The sequence below is a fragment of the Octopus sinensis genome, linkage group LG3, assembly GCF_006345805.1.
Source record: "Octopus sinensis linkage group LG3, ASM634580v1, whole genome shotgun sequence".
Lineage (NCBI taxonomy): Eukaryota > Metazoa > Mollusca > Cephalopoda > Octopoda > Octopodidae > Octopus > Octopus sinensis.
This window is the reverse complement of record NC_042999.1, coordinates 74208650-74225656: the sequence shown is the minus strand read 5'-3', so window position 1 is coordinate 74225656 and position 17007 is coordinate 74208650. Positions and strand designations below refer to the sequence as shown.

The 17007-nt window shown below is 38.8% G+C and overlaps 1 protein-coding gene across 1 annotated transcript in view; it reads left to right on the top strand.

Moving 5' to 3' along the window:
* Window positions 1-17007, top strand: part of LOC115209480 — a 447652-nt gene that overhangs the window by 294967 nt on the left and 135678 nt on the right. The gene's annotated exons all lie outside the window — the stretch shown is intronic.

Here is a 17007-nt window from a genome sequence, read left to right as displayed (position 1 = left end):
CCGAGGTATATTTGTAGAAAATTTCTTTAAAAAATATTTATTTTCTTGAAAGTTAAGACGAATTGAAGTGGACGCCGGTGAATTTTCCAAAATTCCCCACCCCACCCCTCCTAAAACACTTTCCCTAAAAAATTTTGTATATTCGGAATCTACATGATATAATACATATTCATAGAGAATTCCATTAAAAAATATCCATTTTTTTGAAAGTTATGATCATCCAAAATCGTGGTGGTGGGGGCAGAAATCTGTAGTTATGCCCACAGACGTAACTTTCAACACGCGAAACTCCAATGCCTTCCTCTCAATCTCAGCGAGACGCGTTACTCTTTATAAAGGTTCACCTTTTAATCACACAGGGGTGTTAATGTCTATCACAACAACATCTCCCCTTTTGAGACTGACTCCCGTTGAAAGTGAATAAATATTTTTTTTAATTCTTTACATTTCTTCTCTCTTTTAGGGATTTATTTTCTGCAAAAGCTTAATATTTTTTGTTTTAGAACTACCTCCAACAATTCTGTATGTTTTTTTCTTCTTGTACCGATATGCCTTGGTTCGACGATGACTTGCATCTTCTTTCTTTGTAACCCTATCTTCGGTAAACTTTCTTTTCAGCTAACTCATGTGTTTTTTTATGTTCCTATTTCGAACTTTTCATCGTGTATGTAATTTTACCGATCCGTTTTATTATTTCGCCGTCTTTCCAACTTTCTTTTCCATATCTGTACACTCTGGAGGAGCACCTTGTCAACAGTTTTTAAATATTTGGTGGAATTTTTTGTGTTTTCCCCGGTTTTTATTTTCTTCCAGGTAATAATTTGTCAAAAACGGACCTAATTTTTCTTGCGAAAATCACTTCAGCAAGCTACATACCTGAAGGAGCATTTGGGTTTGGCGTTACACGGTAAACTCACCGTAATTGTTGCAATGCTACATCATCTTCTATCTCATTTCTGGATTTCTTTATTAAAATTTTGAAAGTTGATCGAAAACTGTAGATATGTAAGTTTCGTAACTTATTTTGAAGGAAATTTAAATTACAGGAAATTGTAGATATTCCAGTCTTTGAGAGTTATTTTTCAGCTGTCCTGCTGGGTTGTATTAGTGTTCGGCTGCTGACTTACTGTCTTCGGCTGTTGACTAGTCAGAGCAGCGAAGAACACGTCCAGCCACTGTCAAGGCTAGCTCTCTTTCTTCTTCTTCTTCTTCTTCTTCTTCTCATCCCCCTCCCTCCTCTTCCTCCTCCTGCTCCATCCTCCTCCTCCTCCTCCCCTCATCCTCCCCTCCTCCTCCCCTCCTCCTCCCCTCCCCTCCTCCCCCCGCCTCCTCCTCCTCCTTCTTCTTCTTCTTCTCCTCCTCCTCCTCCTCCTCCTTCTTCTTCTTCTTCTTCTTATTATTATTATTATTATTATTATTATTATTATTATTATTATTATTATTATTATTATTATTATTATTATTCAGTAGTTTTATTTTTATAGCGTGCTTTCACTTCACTACCGAGCGCAGCTCTGTGTGCCTTGGGTATGTGCTGTGATTTGTTGTGATGATCTGATGGTTATTGTATGGAAAGTGTTCTGCGTAGGATGTGTGCAGTGCCTAGTGGTGCAATTTTCTGTATGTTATATGTGTTTGTAAGTCCTGGTGTTTTTGTTATGTATTTGTCTGAATATTTTTTTATCATGCCTAATGCACCTACTATGATAGGAATTGTTTCCGTTTTCAGGTTCCACATTCTAGTTATCTCTATTTCCAGGTCTTTGTATTTTGAGAGTTTCTCCATTTCTTTTAGAGACACGTTGTCATCTGCCGGTATTGATACATCAATTAGAAAGCATTTTTTTTCTTCATGATCTCTGACAACTATATCTCTATCTGTGTGTATCGGCATATCCCAGAGTATGGTTGCTTTCTCATTTTCTGTGACCTTTTCTGGTGTGTGCCTATACCATCTTTTTTCTGTTGTTATTCCATAATGTTGGCATAGCTTCCAATGTATGTAGGTTCCAACTCTGTCATGTCTGTGAATATATTCCTTCTTAGCCAGGACTGGACAGCTAGAGATAATATGATTTATTGTTTCTTGTCCATCTCCACATATTCTGCAGTTACTTGTAATATTTCTTTTCATTACATGTTTTTGGTAATTTCTGGTGGGGAGGCTTTGGTCTTGTGCTGCAATTAAAAATCCCCCTGTTTCTGCTTTGAGTCCTGAGCTTCTCAACCATTGCTGGGATTTTTCTTTGTCTATTTCTTTTGCGTTTAGTTTAGTGCAGTATTTACCATGAAGGGGCTTTTCTTGCCATCGTTTTATCATGGCTCGTTGCTGTTCTATTTTTAGTTTGGATTTCATTTGTTTTATAGCTTTTGTTGTTTCTTCATCATCTTCTTCTTCTTCTTTGTGTTTATTAGGTGGTATGATTTCTTGTTTGTATTTTATTATTATTATTATTATTATTTATTATTATTATTATTTATTATTATTATTATTATTATTATTATTCCTTCGTAACACAGTGTAGGTAAAAATGCACTGGAGATTTTAGTAATCTGTCAAGTCACAAGGACTTCAGACAGATAACACAATGTAATACATGTTTTGTTTATTTGTATTTTTTAATGTTCATATATGCATTTTTTGCCACTAAATTCAAAAATCACATTCATTTTGGCGTAACATCGATAGTTATTTGTTTATTCCTAATTTCATATTTGTTCGTTATATTCGTAACTTTTCTCCACAGCACTTTGTTGGTTCAATCTATTCTAGTATTGTAAGGATAATTACACAGCATTTAGTACTTTTTCATATATTGAAAGGTATGTAGGAAGTATAGTATTTGTTAGAACAAAAAGAAACAATAAAACTCTGCAGTGTAAATGCCTTGATAACTCTTTTCTTAAGATGAGAAGTGCTTTGACGATCGAGATTTTCTGGACTTCATCTCTTCTGACTAGAGACCATATATAATCTCCCATCATAGCAGTATCCCATTGTTCTTGGTATCTTCTTTCCATAGTTGCGATGTCCTGATGAAATCTTTCATCATGCTCCTCACTGACATCATCCAAGTTTTCGGGGAAAAATTTAGGTGAGAGTGCAAAAAATGAATCTTTAAGGACATACGACAACCCATTTTCTTGAAGTTTTCAATAAGCTTTGCTACCAGCTGTTTGTAATTAGGATCCTTGTGATTTCCTAGAAATCCACGAACTACATCACGAAATGCACACCAAGCTTCTTTTTTAACTTTTGTCATCGCTCTATCCAGTTTCTTCGACTTTAACATTGCATTTACTTGGGGCCCAACAAATATGTCACCCTTGATCTTAGCCTCAGATAGCTTTGGAAACACAAGACGAATTTCTTGAAAAGCTTCTCCTCTAAAATCTAAGGCCTTCACAAACTGTTTTACTAATCCGAGTTTGACATGAAGTGGGGGCAATAAAATTTTGTTGGAATCTACTAGTGGCTGTTTGAGAACATTTAACAGTCCTGGCTGCAGTTCCACTCGTGGGAGCCAATGTACTCTCTTGTAATGATGATCATCAGCTCTGCTGTCCCATAAGCAAAGGAAACATGAATACATTGTGTATCCCCCTTGCAAGCCAAGCAAGAAGGCAAGCATCTTGAAATCACCACAAACATTCCACTTGAACTCAGTGTAATTTATTTTGTCGAGAAGTTCTTTGACACTGGAATGTGCAAGAGGCAAAGAAGGATATTTATTTCCATTGTGGAGCAACACTGCTTTGAGACTTTGTGTTGAGCTATCTATGAACAGTTGTCATTTTGCAGAATCATGCTTGAGTCCAATAGCAGTAAACAAACCAATCGCATCTTTACAATAATACAGATCATTAATATTTTCATAGTAAATTTCAAATTCTTCATGGCGTTTCCAGTACAGAAATGTCTTTCAGTCTTACCCCAGTAGATTCCATTTCTTCAGCCTTGATGAAAGAAGTTCAGCTCCTGACTTAGTAAGACCCAGATCCCTGATTAAATCATCAAGCTCACTCTGATTTGGAAAGTGAGGCCCCGAAGTCGTTCTTGGTACGAAAGCTTCCTCCATTTCTTGGCTGCCGCTACTTGTTGATTCTTCAGATGAAATATTTTCTGGTGGTAGTGATACTCGTAAACTGTCATCATGTGGGACAGGTGCTCTAGATGATGGCATGTCTGGATACTGAAGAGCTTGTTTTCCTTTCACTTTTCTGTTCTTTGTCACATCGATCATACAAAAGTAACAGTCATCGTGATGGTTCTTTGGCTCTCTCCATACCCTATGAATGGCAAAAGGCATTGACCTTCCTGTACCTCTTAACCATCCTTCGAGAGCAGATCGACAGTTTCCACATATCACATGTGGGGCCCATGGTTTTACCTTGTCACCCATGAGCATTCTGAAATAGTTTGTACGTTATCCACAATTTGGCACGTTTTACGATCTTATGTAATACCTGCTTTTTTCCAATATAATAACCACACACATAGTAAAATGTATCTGGAGAATTGTTACATACTCTAGTAGCCATCCTGAAAGTAGCAGAACTTAGTAATTGGTCTGAAAGAGAAAATTAGACATACATTTAGTAGCGAAACATTATAACAATACCAAATAATATGTTGAAAGTCGACATATTTTCTTAACTGTTGATGATACACAAAAAATAATTTCAGTTTTGGAATCAGTAGAAAAAATGGATTGATAAACAATAAAAAAAATACAATAAACAATTTAAAAAAAAAATTGTTACGTTGTGTAATACTTTCCTTAAAATGTGCGCTGTGCTAATAAGACTGCTTTTTGCATGACATCAATCTTGCATGGGATTTTCAGTTGCCTTAAGAAGTCTTGCGGTTTCAGTGGGATTGAGCTCAACGCTCTGATCACCATTGGTATCACTTTTACATTACCCTCTCGCATTCCGTACAGTCTTGCCATTTCCCCTTTCAGTTCGGAGTACTTGGTGATTTTTTTCAACCTCTTTACTCACAACATTCATGTCATTTGTTAAGGCTGCATCAATGATCTGGCAGTATTTGTCTCTCTCTTATTCATTATGACAATATCCTGCCGACGGTGTTCGATTACACGATCTGTCTGAAAATCATAACCGCAGAGTATCGTTACTTTTCTATCCTCCTGCATGACTTTACTTGGTACATGCTCATACCAGTTCTCTGTCACTTCATATTGGTATTTACGGCATAAGAGCCAATGAAGATACACACACCTTATCGTGGCGGCCTTTGTATTCTTTTTGTGCAAGGCTCTCGCATCCACTTACCGAGTGGTTCATATTTTCCGCACTCTTTCCACAGAGTCTGCATTTCTGGGCGTCAGAAATTTTATAGGTGAAATGATAGCGAGAGCCTGGTCTTGTGAAGCAATGATCAAGCTTTCGGTGGTATGCTTCAAATCACCTCGCTCAAGCCATGCTCACGATGCTGTGTTATCCATAACACCTTGTGTATTCCTTTCAAACTGTCCATGTATTCTCATTTCAAGAAGCTCTCCTTTTCTCTTCTTCTCAGCTCTTTGGTTAAACTTTGCCTTACCCATCATTTCATCTGCATTTACACCTATATCTTTCGCGGTATATTGCAGTAGGTCTTCATTACTATTTATCAAATACTCGGTAAGCGTTCTCCTTTCACTCCTTATACAATGATCTATACTAATTAGTACTCTGCCACCATTCTTTCTTTTCATATACAGTCTGTTTACGTTTGCTTTAGGGTGTAGCACCTCATGCAGTGTCATCAACTTTCTCGTCCTTCTGTCCAGTGGTGATATTTCCTCCTTAGTCCATCTGAAGATGGACGCACTATATCTGACCACAGCAACTGCCCAGATGTTCCTTGCGGTAATCAAATTTTTTGCATTCAGGTTGGGACTCAACACCATCTTCACTCTTTTTTGATATGCCTCGCTGACCTTGACTTTCATTTCTCCGTGTAGAATGACATCCAGCTCCAAAATCCCTAAATATCTTTATCCACTATTGTCAGGTTCACCCATGGTCTCTCCTGATAGTAACCGCAATCCTCTGCAGGCTACATTCTTCCCTCTTTTCGTATTAAGTACGGAGAATTTGGTGATCCCAAATTCCATACCGATATCCCTACCATACTTCTGGACTGTTTTGGTTAAAAATCTATCTGTTTTTCAGATTTTCCAAACAATTTCAGGTCATCCATAAACAAAAGATAGTTCTTCCAACATCGATAACCCATCTTAACTTCCCAAAGTGTTATTGTCGTGGGTATTAGTGAAATTACAAAAAGTAACAGAGAAAACGAGCCACCTTGGAATATTCCCCTTTTAATTTTAACTTCTCCAAGGAATACATTACTTGAGTGCAATTTGGTTTTCCACTCTTTCACGCTATGCATCAGAAAATTTGTGATGTCAGGAAGACCAAACATCTGCAGGCATTCAACAATCCAAGAATGAGGCATCATATCATATACCTTCTTAAAGTCAATCCAAGTTATAAACATGTTTGTATGATGTTTTTTACAATGTCTCAAAACTGTTTTATTGATGATCAGGTGATCCTTGGTACTCTGAGAACTCTTCCTACATCCTTTTTGTTCCCTTGGTAGTATCTCTTCCTGTGCCATGAAAGTGTATGTCTTTACCGCACATATTCCAGTGAGTATCTTCCAGATAATGTTTAGGCATGCTATGGGACGGTAGTTTCCCATAGTATTCCCCTTTCTTCTATCTTTCATTACAAGTGTTGTCCTCCCAGTCACCATCCACGCAGGGATTGTATCTTTCTGGACACAATCATTTAATTAGGCTGCTAGGCTTTCATGCACCGCGTGGCATCTCTTCAGCCAGAAACTATGAATCCCATCTGGTCCGGGAGCTTTCCAATTAGGCACTTTACCCACTTGTTCTTTCACATCACCCGTACTTATGACAATATTCCTTTGTTTCTTTCTTCCTTGTAATTCTGTCTTGATAGTTCCTATTCACATTGCATCCCTTTTATGCACCGCATTTTCCCCCATAATCCGTTCCAGAACTCCTTGACTTGATTTGCATCAGGAGCAACATTTTCCCCATTGTCTCCTTCTAACGTCGGAAGAATTGCTTCGGGTTATTTTTGAACAATCTGTTCTCGAACTGCTTATTTCTGTTCACAAATCTTCTGATCTTCTGGATTTTTACCATGATCCTCTGTTTTAACTGCTCTATTACTGAATCAATCCCGTTCTTCAGTATTTTATATTTCTTCTCTAATTTTATTATTATTATTGTTGTTGTTCTTGTTGCTGTTGTTGTTGTTGTTGTTGTTGTTGTTGTTGTTGTTCTTCTTCTTCTTCTTCTTCTTCTTCTTCTTCTTCTTCTTCTTCTTCTTCTTCTTCTTATTATTATTATTATTATTATAATTGCCGTTGTACAGCTTCTAATGCTGGAGATGTATTAAAGTGTCAGCTGTTCACTACCAGTCAACTAAGGTAACACCTCTTATTTTTCGAGCACCTTCCGGATATTCGAGCGGTTCCAAGCAGTGCTGTTTTCTGCAAGTGCTCTACCTTTATTGCAGCCTCTATTTGTTCCACGTACTTCTCAAGATTTTTGCTCACTGTTTCCAGGTCTCCGACAATTATTGGTGCTACTGCTACCTTTTTCTTCGACCACAACTGCTTAACTTCCCAAACTAACATTATTGTTATATCTTTCGACTTTTCTTTCTTCCTTATCGCATACCTTGTTGTCAGCTGGGCATGCTATATCTATGACCCAGCATAGTTTGTTTTCTTTCTCAATTAAGACTATGTCCGGCTTCCTATTCTCTATCTCATGGTTGCACTGAATCATAAAATCCCATAGGATCTTTGCATTTCCATTTTCGACGACGCCTTCAGGTTTGTGGTCGTACCAAATTTTTGCGCTGTCAAGTCCCTTGTTGTGGTAAAGTGTCCATGGAGAAGCCTGGCTATATTGTCGTGGCGTCTCTTATATTCCTTCTGGGTTAGTGGCGTGCATTGGCTGGTAACATGTTATACGGTTTCATCGTTTTGTCCACAGCTTCTGCACTTATCACTTTCTGCTGTGTTGTCTATTCTGTATTTTAGGTAGCTTGCTCTTAGTGCTTGCTCTTGGGCAGCACAGATTAGAGTCTCTGTTTTAGTCATCCACAGCCATCTTTTTTCTCTGTCTGTCTTATCTTCATCATCCCTATGAAATTTACCATGCATTTCTTTACCCACCTGTTTTCAGTTACATTCGTTTTCAATTTCTTGTGTAGTGCTTTATCTTTGCAATATTTCATCCTACACAAGCCTAACCCTCTTACTTCTAATACTAGCGATTCTGTGGAATTTTTACATACCATGCTATGTTGTTTTCTTCTGCTCTAATGCTGTGTTCGCAACCAATAAGTCTTCTTCCCCCTCTTTTTCTTGGTACATACAGTCTGTCTGTGTCACTTTTGGGGTGGAGTGACCCATATCTAGTTAGCAACTTCCTTGTCTTTCTGTCTAAGCTGTTTAGTTCGTCTACTGCCCATGCGATTACCCCTACTCCATATCTAAGGAGTGAAACCGCCCAGGTGTTCATAGATTCGATCTTATTCCGTCCGTTTAATTTCCACTTAAGAATCAGTCTCAGTCTGCGCAAGTACTCCACCTTAAATTTTTTTGTCATTTCTTTTTCCATCAATTTATCCATTTCCAAAATTCCCAAGTACTTATAACCCGTCTCTTTTATCTGCTTCATAACCTCCTCCGACAGTATCGTTAGCCCGTCCATACATTTGATTTTGCCTCTCTTCAATACTAGCACACCACACTTTTTCAGTCCGAACTCCATTCTGATATCAGCACTGAAGGTATACATCGTATCACCGAGGGAACCGACTTCGGCTTCATCCTTGCCATAAAGTTTGAAGTCATCCATGAATAACAAATGGTTGACTTTTCTTGGCGGCTTTTGAATACATACCCAACTTTTGCTTTCCTCAAAATCAGTGTTAGTGGCATCAAGCACAGTACAAAGATCAGTGATGTCAGGAAGTCCCCTTGGAAGGTGCCCCTCCTCATTTCTACTGTCCCTGAACTTCTTCCATATGATGTCAGGTCCGTCCTCCAATTTGCCATATTTTTTCCAAGTAATCGCCCGACATTCAATGCAATACCAAATAGGCTCATACACTCCATAATCCAAGAATGTGGGATCATATCGTACGCCTTACGATAGTCGATCTATGACATGGCTAAGTTACTTTTCCTCCTCTAGCAGTCTCTAAGTACAGTTTTGTCTATCAGGCGTTGGTCCTTGTTACCTCTGCACTTACGCTAGCAACCCGTCTGCTCATGTGGCAGGACTCCATTTTTTCCAGCTGTTCGTACATTGATTCTGCGAGTATTCCAGTCAATAACTTTCAGATAAGTGGCAAACAGGATATCGGCCTGTAATTGTCTATCGTATTGCTATTTTCGATGTCTTTCAGGCACAGCACTGTCCTACTCAAAGTCAACCACTCTGGTGTTACTTGGTCGGCATTTAACAAGATGCTGAGTTGCGTAGCTATTTGTGCACGACATTCACCAAATCTTTTGATCCAGTGGCCTTGAACTCCATCTGGTCCCGGGGCCTTCCAGTCGATCATTTTTATGCTGATTTCCTTCACTTTCCTCACTGAAATTACTAGTCCTGCCTGTTTTAGACAGACTACTGTTTCTTTCAGTTCTTGCAGCCATTCAGCATCCATCTTGTGCTCCATGTCTTTGCTCCAGATGTCATTCCAAAACCTTTGACTTTCAACGTTATCTGGTATCAACTTTTCATCTGTACACTCCCCATTCATTTTTTTTATAGAATCTCTTCTGATCTACTCTGAATAACCTATTTTGGTGGTAACCCTTCATTCTTTGGTCGTATCTTAGCATTTTTGCTTTCTTTGCAACGAGGCGCAGTTTCAGTTCCTCCACTACTACTTTCAGGCACTTACTTTCAATATTGTACTTCCTTTTCAGTTCCCCGTATTTTTGTTCGCTTTTAAGCTCCCCTTTCTTTTTTCGGCCTAACATAGAAATTTCCTTCGCGAGCATGTCTAACCCTGCCTGGATTCTTCTTTTCCACCATGGATCTTTTCTTTTGTCACTCCCTTTATGTTTCTTTTTTCTTGACATCAACACCCACATTTTCTGCTAGAACAATACTTGCTGCCTTGATCAAATTATTTGTTTCTGTGATGTTGCTTGTTCTGATGTATTTCAGAATTTCATTGACATTTTTCGTTTCTTGGTTCAGTTTTTAAGGTTGCAAATAATGTTGCTATCGTTCTCCTGTAGCCTTTCTTTATTCTATCGTAGATTGCCTTTTGTTCATCTGTTATGACGCCATTAGTTTTATTGTCTTCTTTTAGATCACCTATATGTCTTTCAAGTAAACTACAACTGCTCCTTTCCTGTGCTATGGGATTACTCTTATTAGTAAGAACTGTATTTTCATTGTTATCGCTGCTGCTATTTTCCATGACCCGTCTTTTGATAGCTTCGAGCTCTACTTCTGTGAGCCAACAATTTTTTCTTATTGCTCTAGCTCGGTCACATAGTCTCTGTTAAGTGGGTTGAAACAATCCCTTTTTCCTCCAATGATCGTACATTCGTTGTCGGTAACCCCTAATTTGAGTACTATTTTCATTTACCGGTCTGCTCAGGTAGTAACACTGCATTAATTTGCTTGCTCCATCTACGCCGTGTGTGGTGGTCTCTTTCTGGATATCGACAGGCTGGAGCCGGACCAGATTCTCTGAGTCTACCGGGTGTAACGATGTCACCATCATTGGCTTTAGTTTCATTACCACCGTTATTCACAATATTTTGTTTTTTCATTGTCACTCATATGAGGTAGCGATTATCAGGTTGCGCGATTACCAGTGTTTTTATTGTGACACCATCACTAGATGTATCATTAATCTGCCTATGAGGAGGAGGAGGCTCCATCTGTTTCCTTTCATTATTTTTATTGTTATTATTATTATTATTATTATTATTATTATTATTATTATTATTATTATTATTATAAGTCAGTGAGCTGGTAAAATCGTTAGCACGCTGGACGAAATGCTTATCAGTATTTCGCCCATCGCTATGTTCTGAGTTCAAATTCCGCCGAGGGTCAACTTTGCCTTTCATCCTTTTAGGGTGGATAAATGACGTCCCAGTGAAACACTGGGGTCGATATAATCGACTGGTACTCTCCCCCAAAATTACTGCCGTTGTGGTAACATTTGAAGCCATTATTTTTATTGCTATTATTATTTCTCTTTATCACAGATTTTGTTGGAGGTCCTGCAGTCTTGCATGCGTAGCGGGCTTGCTACCTGTAGCCTACGGTACCATGCTATCCGTTCTTTTCAGCTATCTGATACATTCCTGATTATTCTGGCCATGCCAAAGAGGCAAACCTTTTGTAACAGTTCTATTGGGCACTCTATTCCAATTTCATTTATATTCCCCTTGATGCCTTTTGATGCTGTTCCCAAGGACCCATGAATAATTGGCACTATCTTCATCTTCTTCATTTTCCATACCCGGGCTATTTCGTAATTAAGAGGGTTGTATTTATCTATCTTTTCGCCTTCCTTCTTGACTATTCGTGGGTCAAAGGAGTATGTAGTATCAACGATATAGCGTATGTGGTGCACCTTGTCAACCATCACTATGTCTTGTCTGTTGTGTTCTAGCACCTGATCTGTTTGGATTGGAAAATCCCAGAGGATTTTGCTAGTCTCCGACTCCACCACTCCCTGCGGTTTGTGTTCTTACCACGTCTTGCCTCTCACGCACCCCACTTTTCACACAATTTCCAATGCAACACTTTCGCTACCTGATCGTGTCGCCACAACTTGTAGTGGGTTGAGGCAAGTCTAGGATATTCGTTCGTGATATGGGCAATGGTGTCATTCATCCACTTTATTGCAGATGCAGCACAGCAGAGACACTTGTTCAATCCTAAAGCTGACCCTCCAGCTTTTGGCTAAAGCTTGGTCTTGCGCTGCCTGTATAGAGCTATCGGTCTCTTTTTTTAGTGTTCCTTTATTCAGCCAATCCCATCTATTTTTCTAGCAACTTCTGTTGTGGTTACATGGAATGAATGTGTAGTCCTTTCTTGCTTAATTCTCCTTTGTGCCCTTTTTATACTTCTTCCTTTGTTTTCCCTTTTCTCAATACTCCTTCGTTCCTAACTGTCACTAGAAAGTTTTCTCATTAAGTTCTCGAGTTCGATACGCACATAGTCTTCCACACTTATCAATCCCCGTCCTCCATTTGCCCTCTTCGTGTATAGGCGATCAGTATCTGCACTTGGATGATGCACTCCATGCATCGTTAAAAGCTTTCTTGACTCCCTGTCCATCTCTTTTAGCTCCTCCTCTGTTCACTTCAAAATTCCAGCGCCATACCGAACTACTGCGACTACGCGCGAGTTTATTGCTGAAATTATGTTTCTGGTATTCAGCTTTGAAGCCAGTATTTTTCTCACTCACCGCAGGTACTCTCTTTTTGTCTTTTCTTTCATGTCGTTGTGCTTCATTCAATCTGCTTCAAATATTCCCAGGTATTTATAGCTGGACTAAATTGCCTTCATCATTTCACCACTTGTCAAAAATATACCTTCTGTCCTGACAAGCTTTCCTCGTCTCATCACCATCGTAGCACATTTTGAGAGTCCAAATTCCATCTTAATATCACTGAAGAAAATTCACACAGACTAGACTAGGTTATCCAGTTCTGCCTCAGTTTTTGTGAATAGCTTCAGGTTGTCCAGTTTTCCCTTACCTCTTCCAGATCATACCCCAACTTTATTTTCTGTAGTATTTCGCTCAAGGGGATCATTGCCAGCACGAAAATCGGTGGGGACACACTGTCGCTCTGGATGGCTCCTTTCTTCATTTTCACCTCTCCTAATACTTGATTACCTGCTGTCAATTCCGTTCTCTAGCACTTCATGCTATTCCATATAAGACTTATCATATTTTCTGCTTCTCCATACATTTCCATTGTTCTTATTATCCAGGAGTGTGGTATCATAACGTATGCTTTACGATAGTCAATCTATGCCATGCTCAGGTCTGTGTGTCTTCTCTTGCAGTTCCTGTTAATTAGATTATCAATTAAGAGCTGATCCTTCGTTCCCCGACTCCTCTTTCGGCACCCTTTCTGTTCAATAGGTAGTAGCCCACTCTTTTCAAAATATCTGTACAGTTCAACGGTCAAAGCATCTGACATTAGTTTCCACATTAGCAGGAGGCATGTTATTGGTCTAAAGTTGGATGCAACATTTCGTTCTTCAGGATCCTTGGCACATAACAATGTCTTTCCCTTTGTCATCCAGCTAGGGAGTGTGCATTCCTGCAAGCATTTATCTAGCTGTTGCGCTATGCCACCAAAGAAAAGACGTAATCTCACTAGAAACAAATATAAAGCAAGAAGAATTGTAAAAAGCCGAAGGCGAGAGTCTCAAGATGAGACTTTCTCAAGATCAGCAAACACATGGAGTCTCAAGAAAGAAGAAAGATGAAGCCAAATGGAGTGTCAAGAGAAAAGGGAGATGAGACTTTCCCAAGATCAACAAACGCATGACACAGCACATCAAATGTAGTTTGAAGGCAGAAGCGCGATGGGACTTTCTCAAGATCAGCAAAAGCATACTGCAGCACATCAAGTGGAATCTCAATACAGAAGGGAGATGAAACTTACCCAAGATCAGCAAATGCATGCAGCAGCACATCAGATGGAGTCCCAAGACAGAAATGAGATGAATCTTTCCAAAGATTAACAAACGCATGCTGCAGCACTTGATGCTGAACCATTAGAACAGCGTGTTAATAATTAGCGGTCCAATAGAGTAACCCTCAGAAATAGACTACGTACAAATTTATCTTCACAACTCCTGGTGCTGCTTTCCGATATGATCCATCCTATTTGTATAAAAATGATAATTTTGTCCAAATTGGTATGCTAAACTCAAATGTCATTTCTGCAAAGCTTTAAAATTCCCAAAATGAAATTAATGGCATGCACTGCTCAGGCGGTAAGATAAGATTGCCAGCACTACCAGCTCTTCCCCAACCTTTTCTGGAAGGTACTTCCATCCAATCAAAGGATTTTCTGAACAATATCAGACAATACAGCTCTGCATTTCAAATGACATCGTTTGGTGCATCTAAGGAGATAGTTGAACTTGGATTTACGCCGACATTCAAAGTTCAAGGGCAAGTCTATCACCTCATTAATTCCTTGTTACCCATAAATGAACATAAATGAGTGATGGAGGACAGCAAACCTGAAGGAGGTGTTAAAACTTCAAACGATGGGTCATGTTAGACGCAGCATCGACTGCTGCGAAGGAGTGAATTTCCACTGACAGCTTTTCGGTGCGTTCGAAAATCACATACCCCGCCCCCCAATTTTTATGACTGGTTAGGGCCTGGTATACTCCAAACGCTTAGTCGAATTAGCCTATCATTTACTCCCGAAATGTTTTATCACCAATGCTACACTTTCCTGTATCACCTGTTTCAACATTATTGTAAGATATATATATATATATAGATATGTAGGAGGTAAATAGGCACCTTTAATTTTCAAAATTTCTGATCTAAGCGTCTTAATATGTTTTCAGCGGTGTAGAATTTACAATGTAATTATTCTTTTTCATTCCAGGTGCCATTATATTAAACATTTGCGTAGAGTAACCATGCCACGCACAAAAAATTCAGCAGAACTGTCAGATTTTCAAAGCGGTCATATTGTTGGGCAATCTGAGGCTGGTCTTAGCCAGCGAAAAATTGCCGAAAATCTTCATATTCCTCTTGCTACTGTTAATAGAATTATAGTGCAATTCAAAAGCCAAGGAAAAGAATCAACAGATTCTCGTCCCGCCCGAGCTGGGCCCTCGGAAAGGAAGCTTTGCTGTTTGAAGAGAATTGTAGAAAACGAACCCCGTTGGAAGGCTTCTGACATTGCAAAACAGCTAGAAGTTAGTCCAAGAACGTGTGTTACATATCTGCATAAGTTTGAGTATTATGGATGAGCAGCTAAAAGAAAACCTCTCCTTTAACCAATTAATATCAAATAAAAGATTTTGAAAATTAAAGGTGTCTATTTACTTCCTGCAATGTAACTACTAGCTCTCAATGTGCATGCAACTGTCTGCTACCATCTGTTGGTGCATTACAGGGCTAGTCCAGGAACTTTTTGTTACTACCTGATAGTTTAAAATTTTGAAAATGATATTTCTTATGATTTTTTAAATTCATTTTCTTCAATTTTCTTTCAACTTGATTTGCAGTACATGTTCTTGAAAAGGCAAAAAAAAAAAAACAAAAACACAGGTACATACACGGCAATTCATACAGCCAGGTCATCAACGCAGGTTTCCGCATATACCAATGACTCGGGGCCCAAAAGCGACAGAATGGATGCTCTATCGACCCACAGTAGACAGAAAAGGTTGAAGACTGCCAATTGCAGCATGTGAAAGAAAAAAAAAATGAAAATTGCGGACTATTTTTCACGCTCGAATTTGCAGTTTTGGTGAAAAAAACGAAAGGAAAAAAAGCAAAGAAATGTGAAGACTTATTTGTTTCTTTTTTCTCCTATCACTTTTCTGATCTGTTAAAAGAAAAAAAAATTGTGAAAAACTTGGTGAAGGTGGGTGTATGTCCCCTCACCTTGCTGATGATAGTTGCAGGAGTGTGAGACGTTTAAGTGTTATGTGAAATTTGAAAGAATAGCAGCATGTGTTTCTTAGATACTTGCATACGCACGCATACATCCCCCCACACACTACACACCAGGGTTACTAGCCACAAACATACACAGATATACATGCGATGGAAGAAATTGTTAAAAAATAATAACATCTGGGTTTGAATTAGGAAAAATCCAATATTTTATAAAAATTTTATGTTGATGCATAAAATGTTTATAATTGAAATATTATGCATTTAAAAACCTGCTAATAAGCTGTTTCTGCATAACTTTTGCTTGAAGGGAGTATTTCAAATTATTATCATCATTATCATCATTATTGTCATCATCATCATCATCATTATTATTATTGTTTGACTTCTCAGCATTCTCGGTTTTGTTTGCTCTGGTTGATTCTGTGAGAACGGGCAGTAGCTCGTTGTCAGAGGTCTCATAGGGCCTCTTTGCGCACATTATAAGCTTTGATACTTGGTTGTTAATTATCGTGGAAGCATTCAACACCCAATCTCAAAATCCTAGCTGTCCCCAGCAGAACAGTTTTGGTGGGCTTGCTCTACTCTCATATCAATTCTAATTTTTCTGACATATTTCTTGAACTTGGTTGTTAGTGCTCCAAGTGCCCCAACAACTACTGGGATGACAGACCCTCTCCCCATATTCCACATTCTTGCAATTTCCTCTTTTAGTAGTCTATTTTTCAATTTTCCCTAATTCTTTATCACTTATGCATACATCCCCAGTTATTGCAATATCAATAATCTTGGTTTCTTTTTTTCCTTAATCTACCATAACAATATCTGATCTCCGAGCCTTGATTAGGAAGTCACATTGGATTGTAAAATCCTACAGTATCTTACATTCCTTGTTCTGTTCTTGGTGACTCCTTCTGGTTCATCTTCATACCATTTCCTTGCTCTGTCCAGGCTGGAGCAGAATATTTGTAGTAGCCCATCTTTTACACGGAGACAAAACATGTTCATGATAACATTTCCAATCAGTTAAGATCAGAAGCAATGAGAGCCACTGCCTGGTACTGCATCAGGGAAAATTATTATTACTACGAGTGAGAAAGCAGCACATGCTATCAAAGTGATGCTGGGTTACAAATATATACAAAGCCCAGTATACCCATCATTTCTACCCGTCTGATAAGAGTACACCAGGCACATGCATCACAACAATATGTGCATGACATGGTGATCTAATATCAAGATGAACAGCGCATGACCTTGCAGGTGGAACCCAGTTAGAATTTT